This window comes from Cervus canadensis, chromosome 26, assembly GCF_019320065.1.
Source record: "Cervus canadensis isolate Bull #8, Minnesota chromosome 26, ASM1932006v1, whole genome shotgun sequence".
Classification (NCBI taxonomy): Eukaryota; Metazoa; Chordata; class Mammalia; order Artiodactyla; family Cervidae; genus Cervus; species Cervus canadensis.
This window is the reverse complement of record NC_057411.1, coordinates 9,084,053-9,110,459: the sequence shown is the minus strand read 5'-3', so window position 1 is coordinate 9,110,459 and position 26,407 is coordinate 9,084,053.

Here is a 26,407-nt window from a genome sequence, read left to right as displayed (position 1 = left end):
AATGGCTGCACCAAATTACATTCATACCAAACAGGGCTTCCCTGATAGCTCAGTTGGTAAAGAATTTGCCTGCAATGCAGGAGACCCTGGTTCAATTCCTGGGTCAGGAAGATCTGCTGAAGAAGGGATAGGATACCCGCTCCCATGTTCTAAGGCCCCCCTTGGGGCTCAGCTGGTAAAGAATCACCGGCAATGTGGAAGACCTGGGTTTGATTCCTGGGTTGGGAAGATCCCCTGGAGAAGGGAAAGGCTACCCACTCCAGTATTCTGTCCTGGACAATTCCATAGACTGTATAGAACATGGGGTCACAAAGAGTTAGACACGACTGAGTGACTTTCAGTTCAGTTCAGTTGCTGAGTCGTGTCTGACTCTTTGCGACCCCGTGAACCACAGCACGCCAGGCCTCCCTGTCCATCACCAACTCCTGGAGTTTACTCAAACTCATTTCCATTGAGTCGGTGATACCATCCAACCATCTCATCCTCTGTAGTCCCATTCTCCTCCTGTCCGCAATCTGTCCCAGCATCAGGGTCTTTTCCAATGAGTCAGGTCTCCGCATCAGGTGGCCAAAGTATTGGAGTTTCAGCTACAGAATCAGTCCTTCCAATGAACACCCAGGACTGATCTCCTTTAGGATGGACTGGTTGGATCTCCTTGCAGTCCAAGGGACCCTCAAGAGTCTTCTCCAACATCACAGTTCAAAAGCATCATCTCTTCAGTGCTCAGCTTTCTTTCTTTTTTCTTTTTTTCAGCTTTCTTAATAGTCCAACTCTCACATCCATATATGACCACTGGAAAAACCACAGCCTTGACTAGACAGACCTTAGTTGGCAAAGTAATGTCTCTGCTTTTTAATATGCTATCTAGGTTGGTCATAACTTTCCTTCCAAGGAGTAAGCATCTTTTAATTTCATGGCTGCAGTCACTATCTGCAGTGATTTTGGAGCCCCACAAAATAAAGTCTGTCACTGTTTCCACTCTTTCCCATCTACTTGCCATGAAGTGATGGGACCAGATGCCATGGTCTTAGTTTTCTGAATGTTGAGCTTTAAGCCAACTTTTTCACTCTCCTCTTTCACTTTCATCAAGAGGCTTTTTAGTTCTTCTTCACTTTCTGCCATAAAGGTGGTGTCATCTGCATATCTGAGGTTATTGATATTTCTCCCAGTAATCTTGATTCCAGCTTATGCTTCCTCCAGTTCAACGTTTCTCATGATGTACTCTGCATATAAGCTAAATAAGGAGGGTGACAATATACAGCCTTGACATACTCTTTTTCCTATTTGGAACCAGTCTGTTGTTCCATGTCCAGTTCTAACTCTTGCTTCCTGACCTGCATACAGGTTTCTCAAGAGGCAGGTCAGATGGTCTTGTATTCCCATCTCCTTCAGAATTTTCCATAGTTTATTGTGATCCACACCGTCAAAGGCTTTGGCATAGTCAATAAAGCAGAACTAGGTGTTTTTCTGAAACTGTCTTGCTTTTTCGATGATCCAGTGGATGTTGGCAATTTGATCTCTGGTTCTTCTGCTTTTTCTCAAACCAGCTTGAACATCTGGAAGTTCACGGTTCATGTATGCCTGAAGCCTGGCTTGGAGAATTTTAAGCATTACTTTACTAGTGTGTGAGATGAGTGCAATTGTGCGGTAGTTTGAGCATTCTTCGGCATTGCCTTTCTTTGGGGTTGGAATGAAAACTGACCTTTTCTGGTCCTGTGGCCACTGCTGAGTTTTGCAAATTTGCTGGCATATTGAGTGCAGCACTTTCACAGCATCATCTTTCAGAATTTGAAATAGCTCAATCGGAATTCCATCAGCTTCACTAGCTTTGTTCATATTGATGGTTCCTAAGGCCCACTTGACTTCACATCCCAGGATGTATGGCTTTAGGTGAATGATCACACCATAGTGATTAACTGGGCCACGAAGATCTTTTTTTTCTGCACCAAATAATATAGGAGGGCTTTCTTTTCTCTACACACTTTCAGACATATATTATTTGCAGACTTTTTGATGATAGCCATCCTTACCAGTGTGAAGTGATATCTCACTATGGCTTTGATTTATATTCCTTTAATAATGATGTTGAGCATCTGTTTATGTGCCTGTAGCCTATTTGTATATTTTCTTTGGAGGAATGTCTATTTAGCTCTTCTGCCCAGTTTTTCTTTATATATATATATATATATAAAGTTCTATGAGCTGTTTATATATTTTGGAAATTAAGCCCTTGCTGGTTGCATCATTTACAAATATTTTCTCCCATTCTGTATGTTGCCTTTTTCTGTTGTTGTTGGTTTCCTTTGCTGTGCAAAAGTTTTAAAGTCTGATTATATTTGTTTATTTTTGCTTCTATTTATTTTGCTTTAGGAGGCTTATCTAAGAAAATATTGCTATAATTCATATCAGAGAATGTTTGCCTATGTTCTTTTCTAGGGGTTTTATGGTGTCACATCTTAAATTAAGGTCTTTAAGACACTGAGTTTATTTTTGTGTACAATATGAAGGAGTGCCTTAATTTATTTGGTTTAATGAAGCTGTCAGCTTTCCCACCATCACTTGCTGAAGAAATTGTATTTTGTCCATTGTATATTCTTGTCTCTTTTGTCAAATATTAATTAACCAGAGGTGTGTGGACTTATTTCTGGACTCCTTGTTCAGTTCCATTGAGGCATATGTCTGTTTTTGTGTCAATGCCACACTCTTTTGACTACTGTAGCTTTGTAGTATTATTTAAACTCTAGGAAGGTTATGCCTGAAGTTTTGTTCATTTCTTTCAGGATTGCTCTGGAAATTTTGGGTATTTTATGGTTACAAATTTGAGGATTGTTCTAGGTCTGTGAAATATGTCATGGGTTATTTGAAAGGGAGCACATTTAATCTGTAGACTACTTGGGGTAGTATGGCCATTTTAACAAGAATTCTTTCAACCCAAGAGTATGGTATATCTTTTCATTTCTTTGATTCATCATCAGTTTCTTTTATCATTATTTTATTGTTCTTAACATACATGTCTTTCACCTCTTTAGGCTTATTTCTTGTTTTTTTTTTTTTTTAATGTGATTTTAAACAGGATATATTTTTTTAAATTTCTCTGATGTTTCATTGTTAGTGTAAGAAATTGCAGCAGACTTCTGTATATTAATCTTATATCTTGCTACTTTGCTAAATTTATTAGTTCTGATAATTGTGTGGAATCTTTAAGTTTTTCTATATAAAGTATCATGTCATCTGCATTCAATGACAAATTTACATCTTCTATTCCATAATGGGAAACATTTTAAATAAGGAAATTAATAAATGTAGTGTCAGTAGTTAATGTTCTGATTCTTAAAAACCATAAGAAACATTAAACACTCCCATTTTACTATACCCAATTTTTTTTTATAAGTCTGTGATAGCAAGACTTTTTTTTTTTTTAAACAGAACCTCTCATTCTCTTTCTTGCCTCCACGATAACTGAGAACTGTGGCAGTGGGCGGCCTTTTATGATCTAAACAAAATAAAATTTGTAAGGGAGGCTCTATCCTTGCTGGAATAAGATTGGACCTGGTGAGGGAAGTCTGGTATTTATGCCAGTTACAAATACCAAGAGATCACTTGGAGGCTGGCATGCATGCCTCCAGGTGAAGGCCTAACTTCTATGCTTAGGAAGATACAAGCCACAATAGATAAATTCAATGACAACAGTCATGGGCAAAGAATAATAATATCCATGTCACAGATTCACATTGAAGGTGTATTATTCAGCCAACCAGGCAATACCAAAGAGATTCTAAAAAATATAAGCTTATCCTTAGAAGTATGGAAACTCTAGTGTGTGTAAGAATCAGGTGAGGTTTTTATTTAAATGCATTTTCCTTCATGCCACTTCAAGAAGTAATGATTTAACAGACGCATTTTGGAAGTTAGGGAGCTGCATTTATGAAATATTTGCTTTTAATTTTAGAAAATCTGAGATTTATGGAAAATTTATGAAAATACCAGAGAGAGTTCCTATCTTCTCTGCACCCCCACTCCCTAGGGAGCTGTGTTTTTACTGACTAAACATAATTCTGATGCATGTGTTTTGAAACTCATATTGAGAAGTATTGGGTTAGACTATTGAGGAAGCAGAGTGGGGAGTGTTTGGATTTCAGACACAGCTTGCTCTTCCTGGGCACATCAAAACCTGGATTGTTGAACCACTACAATATTGTAAAGTAATTAGCCTCCAACTAATAAAAATAAATGAAAAAAAAAAAAACCTGAATTGTTGAAATAATAGTCCATGGGGTTATCAGGCTGCAGTGATGAGAATTATAGAGAACTTATAAATAATAGCTATTGCCCTTGCAATGCCAGGACTAGAAATGTCAATAAATTGTAGGTCCTTCAAGATTTTTGAGAGTGAGGTTGCTGGTATATTTCCCTCTTCATATGGAATAGAACTGTCCTGAGCCTCTGGTGGGAGATTTTTGTAATCTCTCACCAAGTAATGGTAACCAGGAAACCAAAGGAGTAAGGTTTTCTTTAAATATATTGGGCTGGTTACTAGATATGTCTTACTAAAATATCTCATTCATTCAAGTTCTTTGATATAATGATATTACTTACTCATATAGTCCTCTAAATAGCCAGGAGGCTTCTGTTATTACAAAATGAAATGAAGTCTTCAAACTATAAATTATGTACCAGTTTTCTTGCTGTCATAGTACTATTATTGTATCATTCTGTATACTTTATTTTAGACTTACAAGTAAAATACCCCTTAAAAAAGTGAGGGTTGAGAATCAAAATAACCCAAAAGGGAGCCAAGAAATGTAATCTATAACTATGTTTATAATTTTTAAAGCAACGCTGAACAGGTACTTCTGAACATTTTTTATAAAATAATTTCATACTTTAATTTATGGACTAGTCTAATGCTTTAATGGATGTATCATAGAAATGAATGTAATTCACTGTAATGAGAGAACTGATAGATTTCTGACAATGCTGTGACATCTGAATTAATCTGTATGAAATGTCAGTAATAATAACCATTAGTAAATACTGCATATGATTGAATTAACAATGATTTAAAAATAATCTTTTGCTTCTGTGAAATCCCATATAACCAGGCAGAGATATCATTTTCTTATGCTTATTATGGCAATGAATTTTGAAGTAGAGCACATCATACAAGTTTCTCAAAAGATTTCATTTATATTGCCTAAACTTATATTTGTAAGAACTAATTCTTTTCCATGTGAGTTTTTTTGGAAATCAATGATTTAGTGATATAAGTTCATCTTTATACACTTTTATCTTTGAAAGTAAATTGAATAATCACAAAGTACTGTGTAAAATCTATGATACCAACCAGTCTTTGACTCCTTTTTTAAAAATAGGACACTGTGATTGCCACTTTGCCAGCTAAATCTGCATTTTAGTAAGGGGTTACTTTGTATATTAGTTTTGAGTTTTTTCAAACCAAAAGTGCTTTTGGACTATCCCAGTATTATATTAATATTATTTTTGTGAAAAATAAAAGGAAAATAATGTTAACAATAAGTCACACCTACCATTCACATTAATCCTTAGTGACTTATGTAGCATCAAAAGCAGATGGCAAAGCTGAAATATTGTCTAATTCAGAATGATTGAATATTGCCTATAGATAGAAGGTGAAGCAAACTTGTTAAAAAAATTTTTTTTTGAAAATTTGAAAAAATCATTATGTAACAGTTTACCCCTTCCTATATTAATTGTGAAGATAGATATGCCTAAAAAAGACCAAATTATGACTGGGAACCAAAGCTGTGCAGGACGTCAGATTAGCCTCTTTTGTATATTTTGCTAGGTTTACAATTCCAGCCAACACAATTGTAAGACAATTATCCTCTAATTAAGAATAAATGAATTAATTAAAACTCCAGCCTCTATTGAAGTACACATTCCTTTAAAATGATTCAGCCATTGCTTTTGCCATAGGGTTGAGTTTGTCTGATGTTGTTTTTTTCTCCAGAATTCTTTAGCTATTTCATGACTTACAGTAACTATTATACAAAATATTTGGGAAAATCATACAATATTGTTAGATGAAATGTAAAATAATTTCATGCACATATAAATTTGAGGCAAATATTCATACAGGTGAGAATTTTAGTGTCACCCAAAATCTGCTGGAAAAAGTGTCTTATGAACTTAGTTTATCTCCTCCGTTAGAATCTAAATATCATTTTTCTTAGATATAAAGTGATTTTACATGTAACTTTTTTCAGCATTCTAATTTCCATAACAATTTGTCCTGAATGATACTCTAATTATTGACAATTTAAACCATACATTAAGTGAGAAAGAATAGACTAATACAAATAACCATGACTTTAAGTGCACCTATGACTGAGTTTTAGAAAAGAAGGATTGAGTATTCAATTTCAGACTGACCACTTTTTCTAGGAGATTTTATATATCCTTTGTACTTATCTTCTCCAAATCCTACAAGGTTGATATTATTATATGTGTTTTTAATGGGGAAGAAAGTGAAAAAGTGAAAAGTACTCTTTCCAGGCAAGAGTACTGGAGTGGGTTGCCCTTTCCTTCTCCAGGGGATCTTCCCAATCCAGGGATCAAACCCTGGTCTCCCGCACTGCAGGCAGACGTTTTACCATCTGAGCCACCGTAAGTAAAGAAAGATGAACCACTAATGGGTACACACTTCAGAATCTGCTGCCTAACTCTATAGTCTCAGGTCTAATTTTCTAAGGAATCAGAGAGAGAGTCAGATTTTCATGCAAGAACAAGAAATGGAACAGGAGGGTGAGGACAGCAATTAAGAGAATGTTGGGAGACCAAGAAAGAGGGAATACATTTGTCTTACTAGTCTTGATCTCCTTTGAGAGAGGATTAACATTGTTGGGATACAGAATTCTAAGCTGTCTCCTCTGACAGTGCTCAGGGAATATGGTAACAGGAGTGGGTGGTTGTTTCATGAGATTCTGTTATTCATCTGAGTGGGAAAACAGTGCTTATTTTCTTCCTAGATATAGGTACTTCTTAATTATGTCTGAACCATAAATTATCTTGAACCTTACTAAAATAGATATGTTTTTACCTAAGTGTCATTTGTCAGTGAGTTGGATTTTGTTGTTTAATGACATTATACATTAATATTTAATGGGAAAATGACTTTCTATAAAATTGAAAAATTCCACATAACATATTAATAGATTTTAATGAGTGAGAGACCAGGGGAATTGCAGAAAAGTGCTTTGCATGCTCCACCTCTTCGATGGGGCCATTTTTACTTCCTTTATTTTCATGAGGTTAAAAACTCAAATACTTGATTTTTTGGATGCTTAGCTTGTCTTCTAATTATGGAAATAACTAAATTTTATTGTGTCATAAAACTATCAAACAGTGGATCTTCTTGATATTAAAAAAAGTTAATTTTTTTCTTTTTGTATTATTTTCTATTTCTCTGGATATGATAAATTCATGGGATTTTATTGTGGAAACTGACTTTAAAAGTCTCCTCCTTTATGACATGCCTGGCTGGATGAATGATAAACTGGAATCAAGATTGCCAGGAGAAATATCAATAACCTCAGATATGCAGAATACTACTACAATGGCAGAAAGCAAAGAGGAACTAAAGAGCCTCTTGATGAAGGTGAAAGAGAGGAGTGAAAAACCTGGCTTAAAATTCAACATTTGAAAAAAAAACAAGATCATGGCATCAGTTCCTATCACTTCATGGCAAATAGATGGGAAAAAAAAAAAAAAAATAGAAATAGTGGCAGGCTTTTTTTTCTTGGGCTCCAAAATCACTGCTGATGGTGACTGTAGCCATGAAATTAAAAGACACTTGCTCCTTGGAAGGAAAGCTAGGATAAACCTAGGCAGCATACTAAAAAGCATAGACATCACTTTGCTGACAAAGGTCCACCTAGTCAAAACAATGGTTTTTCCAGTATTCATGCACGGATGTGAGAGTTGGACCATAAAGAAGGCTGAGCACTAAAGAACTGATGCTTTTACATTGTGATGTTGGAGAAAACTATTGAGAGTCCCATGGGCTACAAAGAGATGAAACCCGTTAATCCTAAAGGAAATCAACCCTGAATATTTCTTGGAAGGACAGATGCTGAAGCTGAAATCCTAATCTTTGGCCACATGATATGAAGAGCTGACCATTGGAAAAGTCCTTGATTCTGGTAAAAACTGAGGGCAGGCGTAGAAGAGGGTACCAGAGGATAAAATTGTTGGATGGCATCACTGACTCAGTGGAGATAAGTCTGAGAAAACTCTGGGTGATAATGAAGGACAGGGAAGCCTGGTGTACTGTAGTCCATGGGGTAGCAAAGAGTCAGATGCAACTTAAGAATTAAACAACAACAACCTTTATGACAATTTCTGGCAAGTTTTCATTAAGCAAGCTGAACATCTCTAATGAGAAATTTATCATGTACAGGAGTTAGCATAGAGGGCTGGTTAAGAGCAAAGACTTCAAAGTCAGCTTTTTTGTTGCTGTTTGGATTCCAGTTCTGCCACTTACTATGTATCATAAAACTATTGTGATGATTTAATGAGGTAATATGCCAAAATTATTCAGGATAGACTACCACATGGTAAATGCCATTTCAGTATTACTGTTACATCACAAGGCCACTCATTTCATTTTTGAAATGATATAATTTTAATCCTTAAAATATATCTTTCATCTAGAATATGGGTTGGAAAACTTCTCTTGTCAAAGGCCAGGTAGTAAATAAACATTTTCAACTTTACCAGTCATACGGTCTCTGTTGCAACTACTCAATACTGCCGTTAAAGCATAAAGGAAGACTTTGAAAATACATAAGTGAATGGGTGTGGTTGTATTTTTTTAAAAATCTTTACTGACAAAAGCAGGCGATGGGCCAGAATACAGCCCACAGGCCATAATTTGTTGACCTCTTGTTTACAAGATTATTTCAATACTTTTATAAAGAAGTCATTCAGATAAAAAGGACACCTTAAACCTGAGTTGGAAAAAATATCCCCAATGGAAGGAAATCATGAACTCCTTGCAACCCTTGCAATTAATTCATAAGGGCTCCCCCCAATCATGGCTGCCTTCACAGTGGAAGAATGACAGCATTTAGAAGGTCACTATCAATTAGAATGAAAACTTGAAAAAGCATATCAAGTTTGAGTTTATAACTAAAATAATAGAGTCTATCAAAAGAATATGTTGAAAGAGTTTTTCAGCTAGCTTTTAAATGAAGACGTGACACCTGCTGTATTATCATTTTGAATGGCAAAACCCATACATATTTATATGGTGTATAAAGACCTTGTCTGCCAGTATATTAGAAGAACTCATTAGTATAGTTTCATAGCACTTTAATTAAGATAATAATATTTTATATAAATAGAAGCTTAAAACACAGCATGCAAAGTAGTTTGCAACTTAAATTAAAAATGTAAAATATTTAGACAATTTTGAAAATTCAATATCAATAGATATTCCATTTCAATTTTATACATAAAACAGCAGAAAACAAAAGGAGTTATTTAATAATTTAAAATAGTATTCTATTAAAATAAGTGATCAAATCAATTTTGAAACTGAAAACTAGGAATAGCACAAAATCTTAAAATTTGAAAGCAACTGATTTAACATGTATAAGAATAATATTCTGAGAAATTTCTAGTCTTGATAAGTACATGTTGAAAGTGTGTTAAATAGGTGATAGTGTAGTTATAAATTTAAATAAGGTTCTGAGGGTCTGTATACGCATGAAAGGACAATAAAATATAGCAGGCTGCACTGAAATTATAGTTATTTTCCTAAGTATTAATTGATATGTTATAATATTTAATGCAATTTATTAGTATAATTTGGAATGATATTAAAATATATTGTATTCTACTTTTCTCATCTTTCTCTGTAAAATGCTACTCAGGCATCCATCTGTGGGGATGGATGGGGAGGGAATAAGGAGATTAGAACTTTGAACAGAGGGAATGTGTAGAGAAATAGGTATATTATTAATAGTAATATTCAGCTTCTGGCACTCAAAATAAGGACCATGCAGTTGGATAACAACATATCAGGATAGATATTATTTCAGGGAAGATTTAAAACATTTCTTTTACCCCCACTTATTCAGTACCTCAATTATCACCTAGCTTGGGGTATTAAGTGCACAGAGGTCAGTAGTATGGTGGAACACTCCAGTATGATTTTAGAACTTACTGAGGGTTTGAAGAGAGGAAATGGTTGAGGCATTTAAAGAAAGATCAATTATTTCCGCCTCTGGGAAGTGCCATGTAGAAGAAAGAAAAGAGAAATAAGAGATTGGATCAACCAGGTCAATGCTCGGTTTCCATGGTTCTGACTCTGAATTGAAAGAAACAACGTGTTAAGTGAAGTAAAGAGAGAACCAAGGAATATTCACCTTTGGCTCCTCTTGGAACTCCGGAAAGAATTCAAATTTCAAGCTTCTCTGTTAATCTGGGAGGTAGACAAAAGTAGAGTCAGATAAAGTAGGATTTCAGAGTCAGCCCTTCTGTGTCAAAATAAGTTAGCTTTTGCCAGTGATGTAGAGAACTGGGATAGGAGTGATTGGGTCTGCTGTGGTGCCATGTGGAAAGCTTCTGTGCCCTCTAGGCTTTTAGACTGGATAGGAGATATGGTTACAGATTTAGGTAAGTGAAATCAAAGGTTTCAGTTCTGAAGGGCAATACCTTGTAAGCATTTCATGGCTTAAAAACAAACAAACAAACAAAAAACTCTATCATGTTCAGATTTTAGCATCAGAAGATAGCAGGAAAATCAATGACCAAAGGACATGTGACACTATTCAGCAGACCAACTGATGCAGGCAGCAAATAACTATAGTACAGGGTAAAGTCTCCCTTGCCTCAACTTATAGTGATGTATGGCTACACACCTATTATCCCTTACTCTCAGAGTCTATTATGGGGAAGGAACAGACTTAAGGGTCAATTACATGACAGTCTGAATATTCTATCTGAGAAGATTGAATACCACTTTAAGATTCTTATGCAGCTATCACAATAATTTTACTTTAAACTGTACTTTTCCCCAACTTAGCTGTGTGTATATGCTTTGCTGGAAGACCAGGTTGATTACAGATTAAATAAAGAAATTGGAAAAAAAAAAAGAAAGAAATTGCACAACTTAAATGTAGTAAAGTTGTATTGTGTGACCATGTTCCAAGTTCAATTTATAAAAGTCTTCTTGATAGAGTCTGATAAACACCTCAATAGTGTTTGTATACAATTTATTAATTATGGTAACTGAAGATAAAGAATGTGGAATTTATTCAACAAATACATGACATTAAAATAATGCTTTACAATTCTATCAATTTATTCAATGAAAGTAGTTATTTATTTTAAATGCCTATTAGCATTTTGTGACTGCCTTATCCTGTCATGGGAATTAAAATGATACAATGAAAAGTCCTTGCACTGGGGAAACTTCTATTTTAAGAAGCTAAAATTTGACTGCTTGTAAAATTAGAATTAACTCTTAGAAATATCATCATATAAAATAAAATATTGTGCAAGTAACTGTAGAAACTCAGGGGGAAATCACTATCAGTTGACCAAAATTCATAGGTGATTTGTAAGTGCATGTAGGAAAAAAAATTAGATTGAGGAAGATATGTGCAGAAAGCAAATATGGAGAGTGACAGAAATATAACACTTAGGAAAGGCATGTTAGTGCCTTTGTCTAAAGTAAAAATCTATGTTTGGAATCAATAATAAGTTTAAAAATAAAAGTAATATCTGCAGTGCACATATTTATTAATAATGGCTCTATTATTGGATTATTTTCTTGTAATTTGTCATAGAGTTAGTAAGTAGAAGATTTATGTCTTCTAAAACTGAAAGTCTAATACAGTGTCAAATAAGAGTGTGCCTTATATGTTGGGGGCTTCCCAGTGGTAAAGAATCCTCTTGCCAATGCAGGAGACACAAAATAAGCAAGTTCAATCCTCGGGATGATCTCCTGGAGTAGGAAATGGCAACCCACTCCAGTAGCCTTGCCTGGAAAATTCCGTGGAGAGGGGAGCCTGGTGGGTTACAGTCCATAAGGTTGCAAAGAGTTGGATAAGACTGGAATGCACACACATTGTATGTTAGTTTGAAGAGTTCAGAATTAATGAAAAAGAAAATGTGGTAACAATCATATTTGCATAAAAAAGTAACTTCTACTAGAGTTAATACTTAGAAGGTATGACAAAGAAAAGATAAATAATATAACATCAATAAATTTTCAAGCTTTTGGTATGTCATACCTGGCTTGCTGTTTGCAAGTTATATCGTTACATATATTGATGTCATTAATCTATATAAAATGACCATGATATCTATACCTTAATATTACGAGAACTCCAACACATCAGTATCAAATAAATGTGAAAATGCTATATACATTTGAAGAAATAGCATAGTTTTCAATGCTAAGGTTTCTGTAGTATTTTTTTTAGCATAGTTTTCTCAAATTCAAAATATTTATATTAGCTTTCCTTTATTTCTTGGTCCTTATTCAGTTCAGTTCAGTCTCTCAGTCATGTCTGGCTCTTTGTGGCCCCACGGAGCATGACATGCAGCACGACAGGCCTCCCTGTCCATCACCAACTCCCGGAGTTTACCCAAACTCATCTCCATTGAGTCCGCGATGCCATCCCACCATCTCATCCTCTGTTGTCCCCTCCTTCTCCCGCCTTCAATCTTTCCCAGTGAGAGGGTAACAGGCAGGAAGTCCAGGGGTCTCCAAATGGAGGAAATAGGCTGCAAGTGTCAACATTTTTCTCTCTCTTAAGCGGCAGGAGGAAACAAACTAGCAATATTTTTTTCCTCCTCTCTACAAATTTAAAAGGAGGTTTCTCTTAAAATACTGTGTTGCCATAATGACACCTGGTTTCACCTGAAGTTAACTATTCTCAAGCCTCGAGTTAACCAATGCATTTTTCTTATGGAAATGCTTGTCTTAAGCTATGTTAATGTACTATGCATTTACCCCAAACTCTGTCTTCAATTCGGTTCTGCCTAATGGCTCAAAACCTACTTGGCAAACAAGTATGTTATACTTAGATATTGTTCCCCTAATCTATGTAAACAAAACTATTTGTATGGTAATCTGCCCTTATACAAGATTCAAGTCAATCGTTTTACAGCCCGGGATGAATCCCCTGGAGCCAAGATTATCCCAAAATACATCTTATGGATGAGGGGCCTGGTGCCATTCTGAGTTTGAAGACATTCCTTTCTTTCATTAACAGACTGCTAGTGACTATTTAACATCCAGATGAAGACTAGCAGGGGAGTACTCTTTCTGCCCCCTTCTGATGCCTATGTCAGAAGCTTTCTCTATCTCCTTTATACTTTAATAAAACTTTATTACACAAAATCTCTGAGCAATCAAACCTCGCCTCTGGCCCCAGATTGAATTCTTCTCCTCTGGAGGCCAAGAATCCCGGCGTATTTTCCTTCAACAATAACCTTTCATCAGCATCAGGGTTTTTTCCCGTGGGTCAGCTCTTCACATCAGGTGGCCAAAGTATTGGAGTTTCAGCTTCAACATCAGTCCTTCCAAAGAACACCTAGGACAGATCTCCCTTAGGATGGACTGGTTGGATCTCCTTGCAGTCTAAGGGACTCTCCAGAGTCTTCTCCAACACCACAGTTCATAAAGCATCAATTCTTCAGCACCCAGCTTTCTTTATAACTCTCACATCCATACATGACTACTGGAAAAAGAAAAGCTTTGACTACACGGACATTTCTTGGCAAAGTAATGTCTCTGCTTTTTAATATACTGTCGAGGTTGGTCATACCTTTTCTTCCAAGGAGCAAGCGTCTTTTAATATGATGGCTGCAGTCACTATCTGCAGTGATTTTGGAGTACAAAAAAATAAAGTCTGCAACTGTTTCCACTGTTTCCCCATCTACTTGCCATGAAGTGATGGGACCAGATGCCATGATCTTAGTTTTCTGAATGTTGAGCTTTAAGCCAACTTTTTCACTCTCTTCTTTCACTTTCATCAAGAGGCTCTTTAGTTCTTCTTCACATTCTGCCATAAGGGTGGTGTCATCTTCATATCTGAGGTTATTGATATTTCTCCCAGAAATCTTAATTCCAGCTTGTGCTTCCTTGAGACCAGCGTTTCTCATGATGTACTCTGCACATGAGTTAAATAAGCTGGGTGACAATATACAGCCTTGACGTACTCCTTTTCCTGCTTGGAACCAGTCTGTTGGTCCATGTCCAGTTCTAACTGTTGCTTCCTGACCTGCATACAGATTTCTCAAGAGGCAGGTCAGGTAATCTGGTATTCTTATCTCTTTTAGAATTTTCCACAGTTTGTTGTGATCCACAGAGTCAAAGGACTTGGCATATTCAATAAAGCAGAAATAGATATTTTTCTGGAGCTCTGCTACTTTTTTGATGATCCAGTGGATGTTGGCAATTTGATCTCTGGTTCCTCTGCCTTTTTTAAAACCAGCTTGAACATCTGAAAATTCATGGTTCACGTATTTCTCAAGCCTGGCTTGGATAATTTTGAGTATTACTTCACCAGCGTGTGAAATGAGTGCAACTGTGCAGTAGTTTGAGCATTCTTTGGCATTGACTTTTTTAGGGATTGGAATGAAAACTGACCTTTTCCAGTCCTGTGGTCACTGCTGAGTTTTCCAAATTTGCTGGCACATTGATTGCAGCACTTTCATAGTATCATCTTTTAGGAATTGAAATAGCTCAACTGGAATTCCATCACTTCCGATAGCTTGGTTCATAGTGATGTTCCCTAAGGCCCACTTGACTTCACCTTCTAGGATGTCTGGCTCTAGGTGAGTGATCACACCATCGTGATTATCTGGGTCATGAAGATCTATTTTATACAGTTCTGTGGATTCTTGCCACCTTTTCTTAATATCTTCTGCTTCTGTTAGGTCCCTACCATTTCTGTCTTTTATTGAGCCCATCTTTGCATGAAATGTTCCCTTGGTATTTCTAATTTTCCTGAAGAGATCTCTAGTCTTTCCCATTCATTTGTTTTCTTCTATTTCTTTTCATTGATCGCTGAGGAAGGCTTTCTTATCTCTCCTTGCTATTATCTGGAACTTTGTATCCAAATTGGCATATCTTTCCTTTTCCCCTTTGCTTTTCTCTTCTCTTCTTTTTACAGCTATTTGTAAGGCCTCCTCAGACAGCCATTTTGCTTTTTTGCATTTCTTTTTCTTGGGGATTGTGTTGATCCCCATATTCTGTACAATGTCACAGACCTCTGTTCACAGTTCGTCAGGCACTCTATCAGATCTAGTCCCTTAAATCTATTTCTCACTTCCACTGTATAGTCATAAGGGATTTGATTTAAGTTATACCTGAACGTTCCAGTGGTTTTCCCCACTTTCTTCAATTTACATCTGAATTTGGCAATAAGCAGTTCATGATCTGAGCCACAGTCAGCTCCTGGTCTTGTTTTTGCTGACTGTATAGAGCTTCTCTATTTTTGGCTGCAAAGAATATAATGAATCTGATTTTGGTGTTGACCATCTGGTGATGTCCATGAGTAGAGTCTTCTCTTGTGTTGTTGGAAGAGGGTGTTTGTTATGACCAGTGTGTTCTCTTGGCAAAACTCTATTAGCCTTTGCCCTGCCTCATTCTGTACTCCAAGGCCAAATTTGCCTGTTACTCCAGGTGTTTCTTGACTTCCTACTTTTGCATTCCAGTCCCCTATGGTGAAAAGGACATCGTTTTTGGGTATTAGCTCTACAGGGTCTTATAGACTTTCATAGAACCGTTCAATTTCAGCTTCTTCATCTGTACTGGTCAGGGCATAGTCTTGGATTACTCTGATATTGAATGGTTTGCCTTGGAAACGAACAGAGATCATTCTGTCATTTTTGAGATTGCATCCAGGTATTGCATTTAGAACTCTTCTGTTGACTGTGATGGCTACTCCATTTCTTCTAAGGGATTCTTACCCACAGTAGTAGATATAATGGTCATCTGAATTAAATTAATCCATTTCAGTCAATTTTCATTCACTGATTCCAAAAATGTTGACATTCACTCTTGCCATCTCCTGTTTGCCCACTTCTAATTTAGTGACTTTAAAATTCTGTTGTTTCAATACATTAACTTTTGACATGACTTCTATTAGATTATCTTTACTTCCTTATTTCTAGTCTTATTTTTCTAACATATATTTAAAGGTATAGATGTCTGTTAAATTACAGATTCAGCTAAATCCTACACATTTTGATTATTGAAATAATTTTAAAAATTTCACTGTGAGTTTTTCTTTGAGCATGATTGTGAACAGTATTGCTATTTTCACCATATTGGTGGGTTTTTAGTTATCTTTTTGTTTTATTGTTAATTTCAGATTGCAATACATGATTTTGCAATTTGCCAGCACTTACTATTTGAACATACAAACTGCCAACAGATATAAATATTCTAAGAACCCTAAAAATCAATGTTCATTCTGAATTTCAGTGCCATATTTCATATGTTCAGGTCAGTATGGCTACACTTTTCCAGACCATTTACATCTATGTCTCTTGTAAGTTATTGGAAATGATAAGTTAACCCTTATTTTTGCTGTACTTTTAAATATCTTTTATTGCCTTAATTTGTATACTTTGAAATTATGATATTAGATGCTTACAAAATTAGATTTTTTTTTTTTAACTTGCCTGGTGGATAATTAAAAAGCAATTCCTTTCTATTATTTCTAGTAATGAGTCTTGCTTTAAAGTGAAGTTTCAATTAGTTATTTACACCTTTTTCCTCTACTTACTGTTGGCTCATTAGTATCTTGACAATCAGGAATATCTCTTAAAAGAGTAATAAAACTGGGTATTGTTTATAAATCTGGTGTGAAAATGTTTGTCTTTTAATGGTAATCTTTGTCTTTTTGTAGGTGTTTAGATTTAAACCTACAATCTTATTTCTTGTCAATTGGTGCCACTTGTATACTTTCCTTCCTGACATTTTTGGGACTACTTAGGATTTATGTTAATATATTTTCCTCCTTATTACCTTGCTATTTATATATTCTATAACTATTATTTTGAGATTACTATATAGATTACAGTATGCATTGAAAACTAATTCTAACTATTGTATGTAGTAGTATTCCAGATTGTGCTAGTACCTTAGACTCTTATTCTGCAAAGTGTGGTCTGCAGACCAGCAATATTGGCATCTCCTGGGTACATGGCTAGAAATAATGCAGGCTTCTCAAGCGACACCCTAGACCACCGAATCAGATCCTGTGGTTTTACAAGTATCTCCAGTGGAACTTATGCTCATTAAATTCAAGGGGTATGGTTTTCAAATACATTTGACTCTAATTATCCACCTTCTTTCCTTTTTCCTGTTATTATGTCTATGTACTTTAATTTTAAAATCCTTTTAAATTCTAGACACTATTATTTAATTAACAAATCGACTTATCTACCCATTTACCCTCATGTTAGATTGAATCACATTGCTCTTCCTCTCTCCCTTCTTTGTCATTTCATATAGAATAATTTTCAATATGCCAGAAGAACTCCTTTAATATTTTTATTAGTGTGGATCACTGGTGTGTAATTTTATCATTATTTGTTTTCAAAATGTGTTTGTCATCTTTCAAATTTGGAAAGATACAGTCAGTAAGTATAAAATTCTAGTTAATGTTCCTGAGAGTGCCTAGCACAATGTATATGCCGTGGTAGTTGCTGTATAATATTTGGTAAATTGTTATTATTAATGATACAATAACTTGTGTTTGACATGCAGCAAAGAGATGGAGTATTAGAAAAAAGTGAGTTCTTGCTGAATGTAATAGAGCAATGAATTCTACATTTCTAACTCTTTCTGATTGTGGAAATAATCTTTATAAAACCTCATACTGATTATAAGAGAGTCAAGGTGTCTAGGAAAGTGAAAGGAAAGTCACTCAGTCATGTCCAACTGTTTGAAACCCCATGGACTCTACAGTCCATGGAATTCTTTAGGCCAGTATACTGGAGTGGGTAGCCTTTCCATTCTCCAGGGGATCTTCCCAGCCCAGGGATCAAACCCAGGTCTCCTGATTTGCAGGCAGATTCTTTACGAGCTGAACCACAAGGGAAGCCCCAAGGTGTGTGTATGGAGATCATAGAAGTTAAATAATTGATTATATTTGAGTTAAAAACTTTACAAAAGCAAGTGAATATGTAAAAGTATAGCTCGATGAAGGAATATTTAATTTAAAGCTGGAATACTAAAATACAGTGTTTTTACTTTGTGATGAGCTCAGATTTAATTATACTTGATCCTGAATGTGCATGCTCAGTCATTCAGTTGTGTCCAACTCTTTGCGACCCAATGGGTTGTAGCCTGCCAGGCTCCTCAGTCCGTGGAATTCTCTAGGCAAGAATACTGAAGTGGGTTGTTATTTTCTACTTCCGGGATCCTCTGACACGGGATGGAACCCGTGTCTCCTGCATTTCCTGCACTGGCAGGTGGATTCTTTACTATTATGCCATGAATAGCTCTCAGCAAATAAGGACTGAAGTATACACAAGGAATTAAAGTTTCCCATGATATGTGTATACCTTATTTGGAAAAAAATAACTGAGCCTTATAGCTACAGAAGCATTGTTAAATACAAAATATACTAAAAACTTAAGCCACTGCTGCAAATATTACTGCATAGTAAAAGGAACATCTAGATTTGGCAATATCTAGTTTTCTGTTTTGAGCATGTGTTATCCCATTTTAGTACCATTTCTGTTTACAAGTGACAGCTGTGAGTGGTCAACAAACAAAATAAAAGTTCTTGTTAAGTTAGTCCTATTTTAATAGTTTTATATTCGTTATAATGGGAAGAATAAGAACAGCAAGTTAATGTTTTCCCGAAGCTAATTTTAATTACTATTTTTAATAAAAATAACTAAAGTGATCACAAATGAACATACATTGTTTATTTTTAACAAACATATATTGAACATCTATTATGTCATCAGTTCAGTTCAGTTGCTCAGTTGTGCCCAACTCTCTGCAACCCCATGAATCACAGCATGCCAGGCCTCCCTGTCCATCAAGAACTCCCGGAGTCTACCCAAACCCATGTCCATTGAGTCAGTGATGCTATCCAATCATCTCATCTTCTGTTGTCCCCTTCTCTTCCTGCCCTCAATCTCTCCCAGCATCAGGGTCTTTTCTAATGAGTCAACTCTTTGCAACAGCTGGCCAAAGTATTGGAGTTTCAGCTTCAGCATCAGTCCTTCCAATGAACACCCAGGACTGATCTCCTTTAGGATGGACTGGTTGGATCTCCTTGCAGTCCAAGGGACTCTCAAGAGTCTTCTCCAACACCACAGTTAAAAGCATCAATTCTTCGGCGTTCAGCTTTCTTTATAGTCCAACTCTCACATCCATACATGACCACTGGAAAAACCATAGCCTTGACTAGATGGACATTTGTTGGCAAAGTGATGTCTCTGCTTTCAAGTATGCTATCTAGGTTGTTCATAACTTTCCTTCCAAGGAGTAAGCGTCTTTTAATTTCATGGCTGCAATCACCATCTGCAGTGATTTTGGAGCACAAAAAAATAAAGTCTGCAACTGCTTCTACTGTTTCCCCATCTCCTTGTGATGAAGTGATAGGACCAGATGCCATGATCTTAGTTTTCTGAATGTTGAGCTTTAAGCCAACTTTTTCACTCTCCTCCTTCAATTTCATCAAGAGGCTTTTTCGTTCTTCTTCACTTTCTGCCATAAGGGTGGTGTCATCTGCATATCTGAGGTTATTGATATTTCTCCCAGCAATCTTGATTCCAGCTTGTGCTTCTTCGAGACCAGCGTTTCTTATGATGTACTCTGCACATGAGTTAAATCAGTAGGGTGACACTATACAGCCTTGACGTACTCCTTTTCCTATTTGGAACCAGTCTGTTGCTCCATGTCCAGTTCTAACTCTTGCTTCCTGACCTGCATACAGGTTTCTCAAGAGACAGTTCAGATGGTCTGGGATTCCCATATCTTTAAGAATTTTCCACAGTTTATTGTGATCCATGCAGTCAAAAGCCTTGGCATAGTCAAAAAAGCAGAAATAGATGTTTTTCTGGAAGTCTCTTGCTTTTTCGATGATCCAGCAGTTGCTGGCAATTTGATCTCTGCCTTTTCTAAAACCAGCTTGAATGTATGAAGTTCACGGTTCATGTATTGCTGAAGCCTGGCTTGGAGAATTTTGAGCATTACTTTACTAGTGTGTGAGATGAGTGCTATTGTTCGGTAGTTCAAGCATTCTTTGGCATTGCTGTTCTTTGGGATTGGAATGAAAACTGACCTTTTCCGGTCCTGTGGCCACTGCTGAGTTTTCCAAATTTGCTGGCATATTGAGTGCAGCACTTTTATAGCATCATCTTTCAGGATTTTAAATAGCTCAACTGGAATTTCATCACCTCCACTTGCTTTGTTTGCAGTGATGTTTTCTAAGGCCCTCTTGTCTTCACATTCCAGGATGTCTGGCTCTAGGTGAGTGATCACACCATCATAGATAGGTAGAATTTTGGATCTTTCTTTGTTAAGTCTTAATGTCCACCATTTTAATTATAATTTATTTTATAAGACAGCCAAGAAAAGACATATGTCATTCTAACAATTGACTGCTCTTATAAGAAATAAATTCTTTATTCAACCTAAATAGTTACATAATGTATTTTAAGGTCCTTTACTTTGATGTGAAAAATACTTTAATATGAATGACTGTATCACATATTATTACATACTTTTTCACAATTTTACCAGATGATTGAGGTGGTTTTCATCAGAACCATTTAGGTCATTGATGTCAGACATAAAACCTATTCTCTCGAACAGTAGATGGTTTGAACTGTAGGGTCCACTTATATGCCAATTTTTGTTTATCCAAAGTGGATAAACCCACTGATGTAGAGCCTTGGATATGAAGAAACTGTTGGTACAGAGGGATAATTAAATCATGCAGAGGTTTTTTTTTTTTTTTTAACTGCACAAAGGATTCAAGCCTCTAAACCCCTCATTTTTCAAGGGTCAACTGTAGTTATGAAATTCTTGCTCCCAGTAGACAACCACCTACCTCAGCACTGGTATCTGTCATCTCAGTGGAGCTGATGAAGATGTGGCCACCTTTTACCTTATGACCTCTTTTGGGTAACAAGATATGACTTTTTCTTTATTAGCAAGCTACTATGTAGTGCCAGTAAGTAGGAGGTTAACTTTTTGGATTGTGTAATTATAGAACAAGAAATCAATAAGGAAAAATGTACTAGAAATGGGCAAAAAAGTAGAATAGTATCACTGAATATTATCTCTTGGTTTTCTCTTTTTTTTATGGTGTTTTTAGTGTTTTCAATGTTTATTTTCTAAATGGGGTTAAAAACAATCTATGAGGACTCCCCAACTCCTTCCCATATTAGATTACAAATCTCTTAATTTGGTTTTATTTTAAATAGTGTTAATGAGAACTTAAAGTCATGGATTGATTATCTCATTATCTTAATTATTGGCATTTATATTTCATGATACCAGCTTCTAATTTTTTAACTTCTATTTTTTTTAATTACCTGTGTGTTGGAGACTTTATATCCGTTTCTTATGAAAAATAAAACAAAGCAAAAACAACCCCCCACACACACACAAAATACAAAGAATTTTTTATTCCTGATATAAGGAGGAAATATCCTTGGAGAAGTTTTGATACATCTTTAATCACCAGATAGATATGAAAGCATGTGTCACTGACTCACACACTGAAATTAGGCTACATTAATTTTTTCCATTGCATCATACTTTTGAGGAGAAAATACATCAATCTGATTCCACTAAATTTTCCATGGTAACATTGGGAAGATCAGATTGAAAATTAAACTCAAACATATTCTTTCCACTTGAAACTTGAAATTTGGTAGCAAAATCAGCTTATCTTTGCAAATTTATTCAGTCTTTCTAGAAACAATAGCTTTTTTTTTTTTTTTTTTTTTTGCATTCAGTGCTGAATTTAAACAATAAAAAAAAAAACTTGCTGACATTTTAGAAAAAAATAAATCTAAGACATGCTGATATATATATATATATAAAAGGTATAGTGGAGTCTGTCTTTTCATCCAATCTGCCAAAATTTTAATAAGAAATATAGCGATGATTTATAAAATCATTAGTTGGCAACATATTTAAGAAAGATTTGTTTCATACCTGCTCACAAAAATTCCTTTTATTACTTAAAACTTCTGCTCTTTAGTTTTAATTAGTTTTTAGCTATTACAGGCAATAAGTGAGTAACATAATAAAAGTTACAATAATCAAAAAGGACATAATTATTCTCCAAAAACTACATTACTGGTGCTACAATTTTCAAAATTTGATATTAAGTGATTTATACAATTTAAGATAGTCTTCGTAAAAAGAACATTTATATTTCTTCAATTCTATTTAAGAAAGGAATATGGATATGTATAATATATACTATTACTAAATTACTAACCTCATATATACAGATGATACCACTCTAATGGCAGAAAGCAAAGAGGAACTAAAGAGCCTCTTGGTAAGGGTGAAAGAACAAGAGTGAAAAAGGTGGCTTAAAACTCAGCATTAAAAAAACTAAGATCATGGCATCCAGTTCCATCACTTCACAGCAAATAGAAGGGGGAAAATTGGAAGCAGTGACAGATTTTTTCTGCAGTTTCAAAATCATTGCAGATGGTGACTGAAGCCATGAAATTAAATGATGTTTGCTCCTTTGGAAGGAAATCTATGGCCAATCTAGATAGGGAATTAAAAAGCCAAGACATCACTTTGTCAACAAAGGTCCATATAGTCATAGTTTTTTGGTTTTTCCAGGAGTCATGTATGAATATGAGAGTTGGGCCATAAAGAAGGCTGAGTGCTGAAGAATTGATGTTTTTGAGCTGTGGTGTTGGAGAAGACTCTTAAGAGTCCCTTGGACTTCAAGGATATTAAATCAGTCAATCCTAAAGGAAATCAATCTTGAATATTGGACAGACTGATGCTGAAGCTCCAATACTTTGGCCACCTGATGTGAAGAGCTGACTCATTGGAAAATACCCTGATGCTGGGAAAGATTGAAGGCAGGAAGAGAAGGGAGAGACAGTGGATGATATGGTTGGATGGCATAATTGACTCAATGGATGTGAGTTTGAGAAAACTGGGAGACAGTGAAGACAGGGAAGACTGGTGTCCATGGGGTAATAGAGTTGGACACGACTTAAGGACTGAGTAACAACAGTGATATTATCAACATTAATAATAAACAATATTCATTTAGGATTTGTATTTAACATATGATTTAATTTAACCCATGAAAATACCCACCTGAATATTATTACTGTTATACTCTCCACTTTACAAATGAGGAAACAACCCCTGAGAAGGTAAGAAATAAATGGACCCAAGACTCAAATATAGGTAGATTTTAGAATATATGATTTTAAGATTAGCAGCACTGACTTTGTTATGATATTGTTTTATATTTTTATACTTATTGGGTTATGGTGATATTACATGGGCAAGATTCTATACTGCATCATCACTATTTTTTAAAGCAGTTCTGATTGATTAGCAGAGTTAATGGGAACATCAAAGTAAACTATGTTTGAAAATTGCAAAGAATTCATGTCCAAATAAACCACAGAGCTGAAAATGCTGAATATAAGTCCTTGTTGGGTAAAAGTGAATCACAAATATAGTGGCTTAAAACAAGCCACACTTATTTAGTGGCTTAAAACAAGTCACATTCTCATAGTTCTGTGGGTCAGCAGTCCAGTCACAACTTAGCTGAGTTTTCTGTTCTGAGTCTCTCAAGGCTACAATCAAGGCATTGGTGGAATAGTTCTTATCTGGAGGTTCAACTGAAAATATTCTACTGGACATTTATCCACATAAACAAATGGGAACAACTAAACTCAAAAGCTTTTGTACAGCAAAGGAAACCACAAATGTTGATAGACATTTAGGTTGTGTCTGTGTCCTGGCTACTGTAAACAGTGCTACAGTGAACACTGAGTGTGTGTATTCTTTTTTTTTTTTTTTGTGTGTGTGTGTGTGTGTATTCTTTTGAACCACGTTTTAACCTGGATATATGCTCAGGAGTGGGGTTGTAAGATCACATAATAGCTCTACTTTTTTTTTTTTTTTAAAGGAACCTCCATACTGCTCTCCATAGTGTCTATACCAATTTAATTTCTCACCAACAGTGTAGGAGGGTTCTCTTTTCTTCACACCCTCTCCATCATGTATTGTTTTTAGACTTTTTTTTGATGGCCATCCTGACTAATGGAGAAGGAAATGGTAATCCACTCCAGTATTCTTGCCTGGAAAACTCCATGCATGGAGGGGCCTGGTGAACTTCAGTCCGTGGGGTCGCAAAGAGTCAGACATGACTGAGCGACTTCACTTTCACTCTCTTTCATCCTGACTAATGTGAGTTGATATCTCACTGTAGTTCTGACTTGCATTTCTCTAAAAATTAGTGATGCTGAGCATCTTTTCATGTGCCTATTGGCCATATGTATGTCTTCTATAGAAAAAGATTCAGTTCTTCTGCCTATTTGTTGATTGGATTGCTTGTTTATATGATATTGAGCCTCATGAGCTGTTTATAAATTTTGAAGATTAACCCATTGTTGGTAGCATTATTTGCGCATATTTTCCTCCCATTCTGTTTGTTGTCTTTTTGTTTGGTTTATGGTTTCCTTTGCAGTACAAAAGCTTTTGAGTTTAGTTGTTCCCATTTGTTTATTTTTGTTTTTACCTCCATTTAATGTAGGAGATATACTGAAAAAGACATTGTTGCAATTTATATCAGAGAGTGTTCACTCTATATTTTACTCTAAGAGTTTTATAATATCCAGTCTTATGTTTAGACCTTTAACTAATTTTGAGCCTTTTTTTTTTTTTGTATATGGTGTTACAGAATGCTCTAATTTATTTTTTTTACATGTAGCTGTTCTGTTTTTCAATGACAATTTATTGAAGAGATAGTAATTTCTCCATTGCATAGTCCTTCCTTTGTCATAGATTAATTGAAACCATAGGTGCATCGATTTATTTCTGGCCTTTCTGTCCTATACCATAGAGCTTGACTTCTCTTTCTGTGCCAGTAGCATATTGTTTTGATGATTGTAGCTTTGTAGTAGAGTCTGAAGTCAGGAAGCCTGATTCCTACAGCTCTGCTTTTCTTTCTCAAGTTTTCTTTGGCTATCTGGGGGTCTTCTGTGTCTCTATACAGACTTTAAGTTTTTTTTTTTTTTGTCTTAGTTCTGTGAAAAATGCCATTGGTAATTTGATATGGATTGCACTGAATCTTTACATTGCTTTGGGTTCTATAAACATTTTCACAATATTGATTTTTCCAATCCAAGAACATGGTATATCTTTCCAACTGTTTGGATCATCTTCAATTTCTTTAATCAGTCAGTGTCTTACAGTTTTCTGAGTACAGGTCTTTTGTCTCCTTAGGTAGGATTATTCCTAGATATTTTATTTTTAATGCAATGGTAAATAGATTATTTTTAAATTTCTCTTTCTTCTCTTTCATCGTCAGTATATAAAAATGTGACAGATTTCTATGTATTAGTTTTGCTTCCTGCAACTTCACCAAATTCACTGATAACCTCTAGTAGTTCTCTGGTAGCATCTTTAGGATTTTCTATGTATGGTATCATATCATTTGCAAGTAGTGACCATTTTACTTCTTCTTTTCCAATTTGTATTCCTTTTATCTCATTTTACTCTGATTGTTGAAGCTAGGGCATCCAAAACTATTGAATCAAAGTGGTGAGAGAGGACTTTGATAAGGATTGGAATGAATTCTTCTTTAAATATCAGATAGAATTCACCAGTGTAGCCATTTTTTCTTGGGGTCTTCCATGTTGGGAGGTTTTTGATTAATGATTTAATCTCCTAACTAGTTATTGATTTGACCAGATTGTCTGTTTATTTGTGATTCAAGATTAGCAGATGCATGTTTCTAGGAATTTTTTATCCATTTCTTTTTGTTATTTCAATTTTTAGCATATAGTTGTACATAGTAATCTCCTATGAGTCTATATATTTTTATGGTGTCATCTACAATGTCTCCTTTTTCATTTTTATTTTATTTGAATTTCTAAATTAGTTTAGTTAAAGGTTTGCCAGTGTATTTGTAACTCTTAGCTTTGTTGATCTACTGATTTATTTTTTTTCCTATTCTTTACCTTATCTTTATTTCCACTCTGATTTTTTGTTTTTCTCTTCTTTTGGCTAACCTGGGCTTAGTTTGCTTTTCTTTTATAGTTTCTTAAGGTATAAAGTTAGCTTGTTTATTTGAGATGTATTTTCTTGATATTTGCATTTATTACTATAAACTTCCCTTTCAGAGCTGCTTGTTGGCATGTTTTG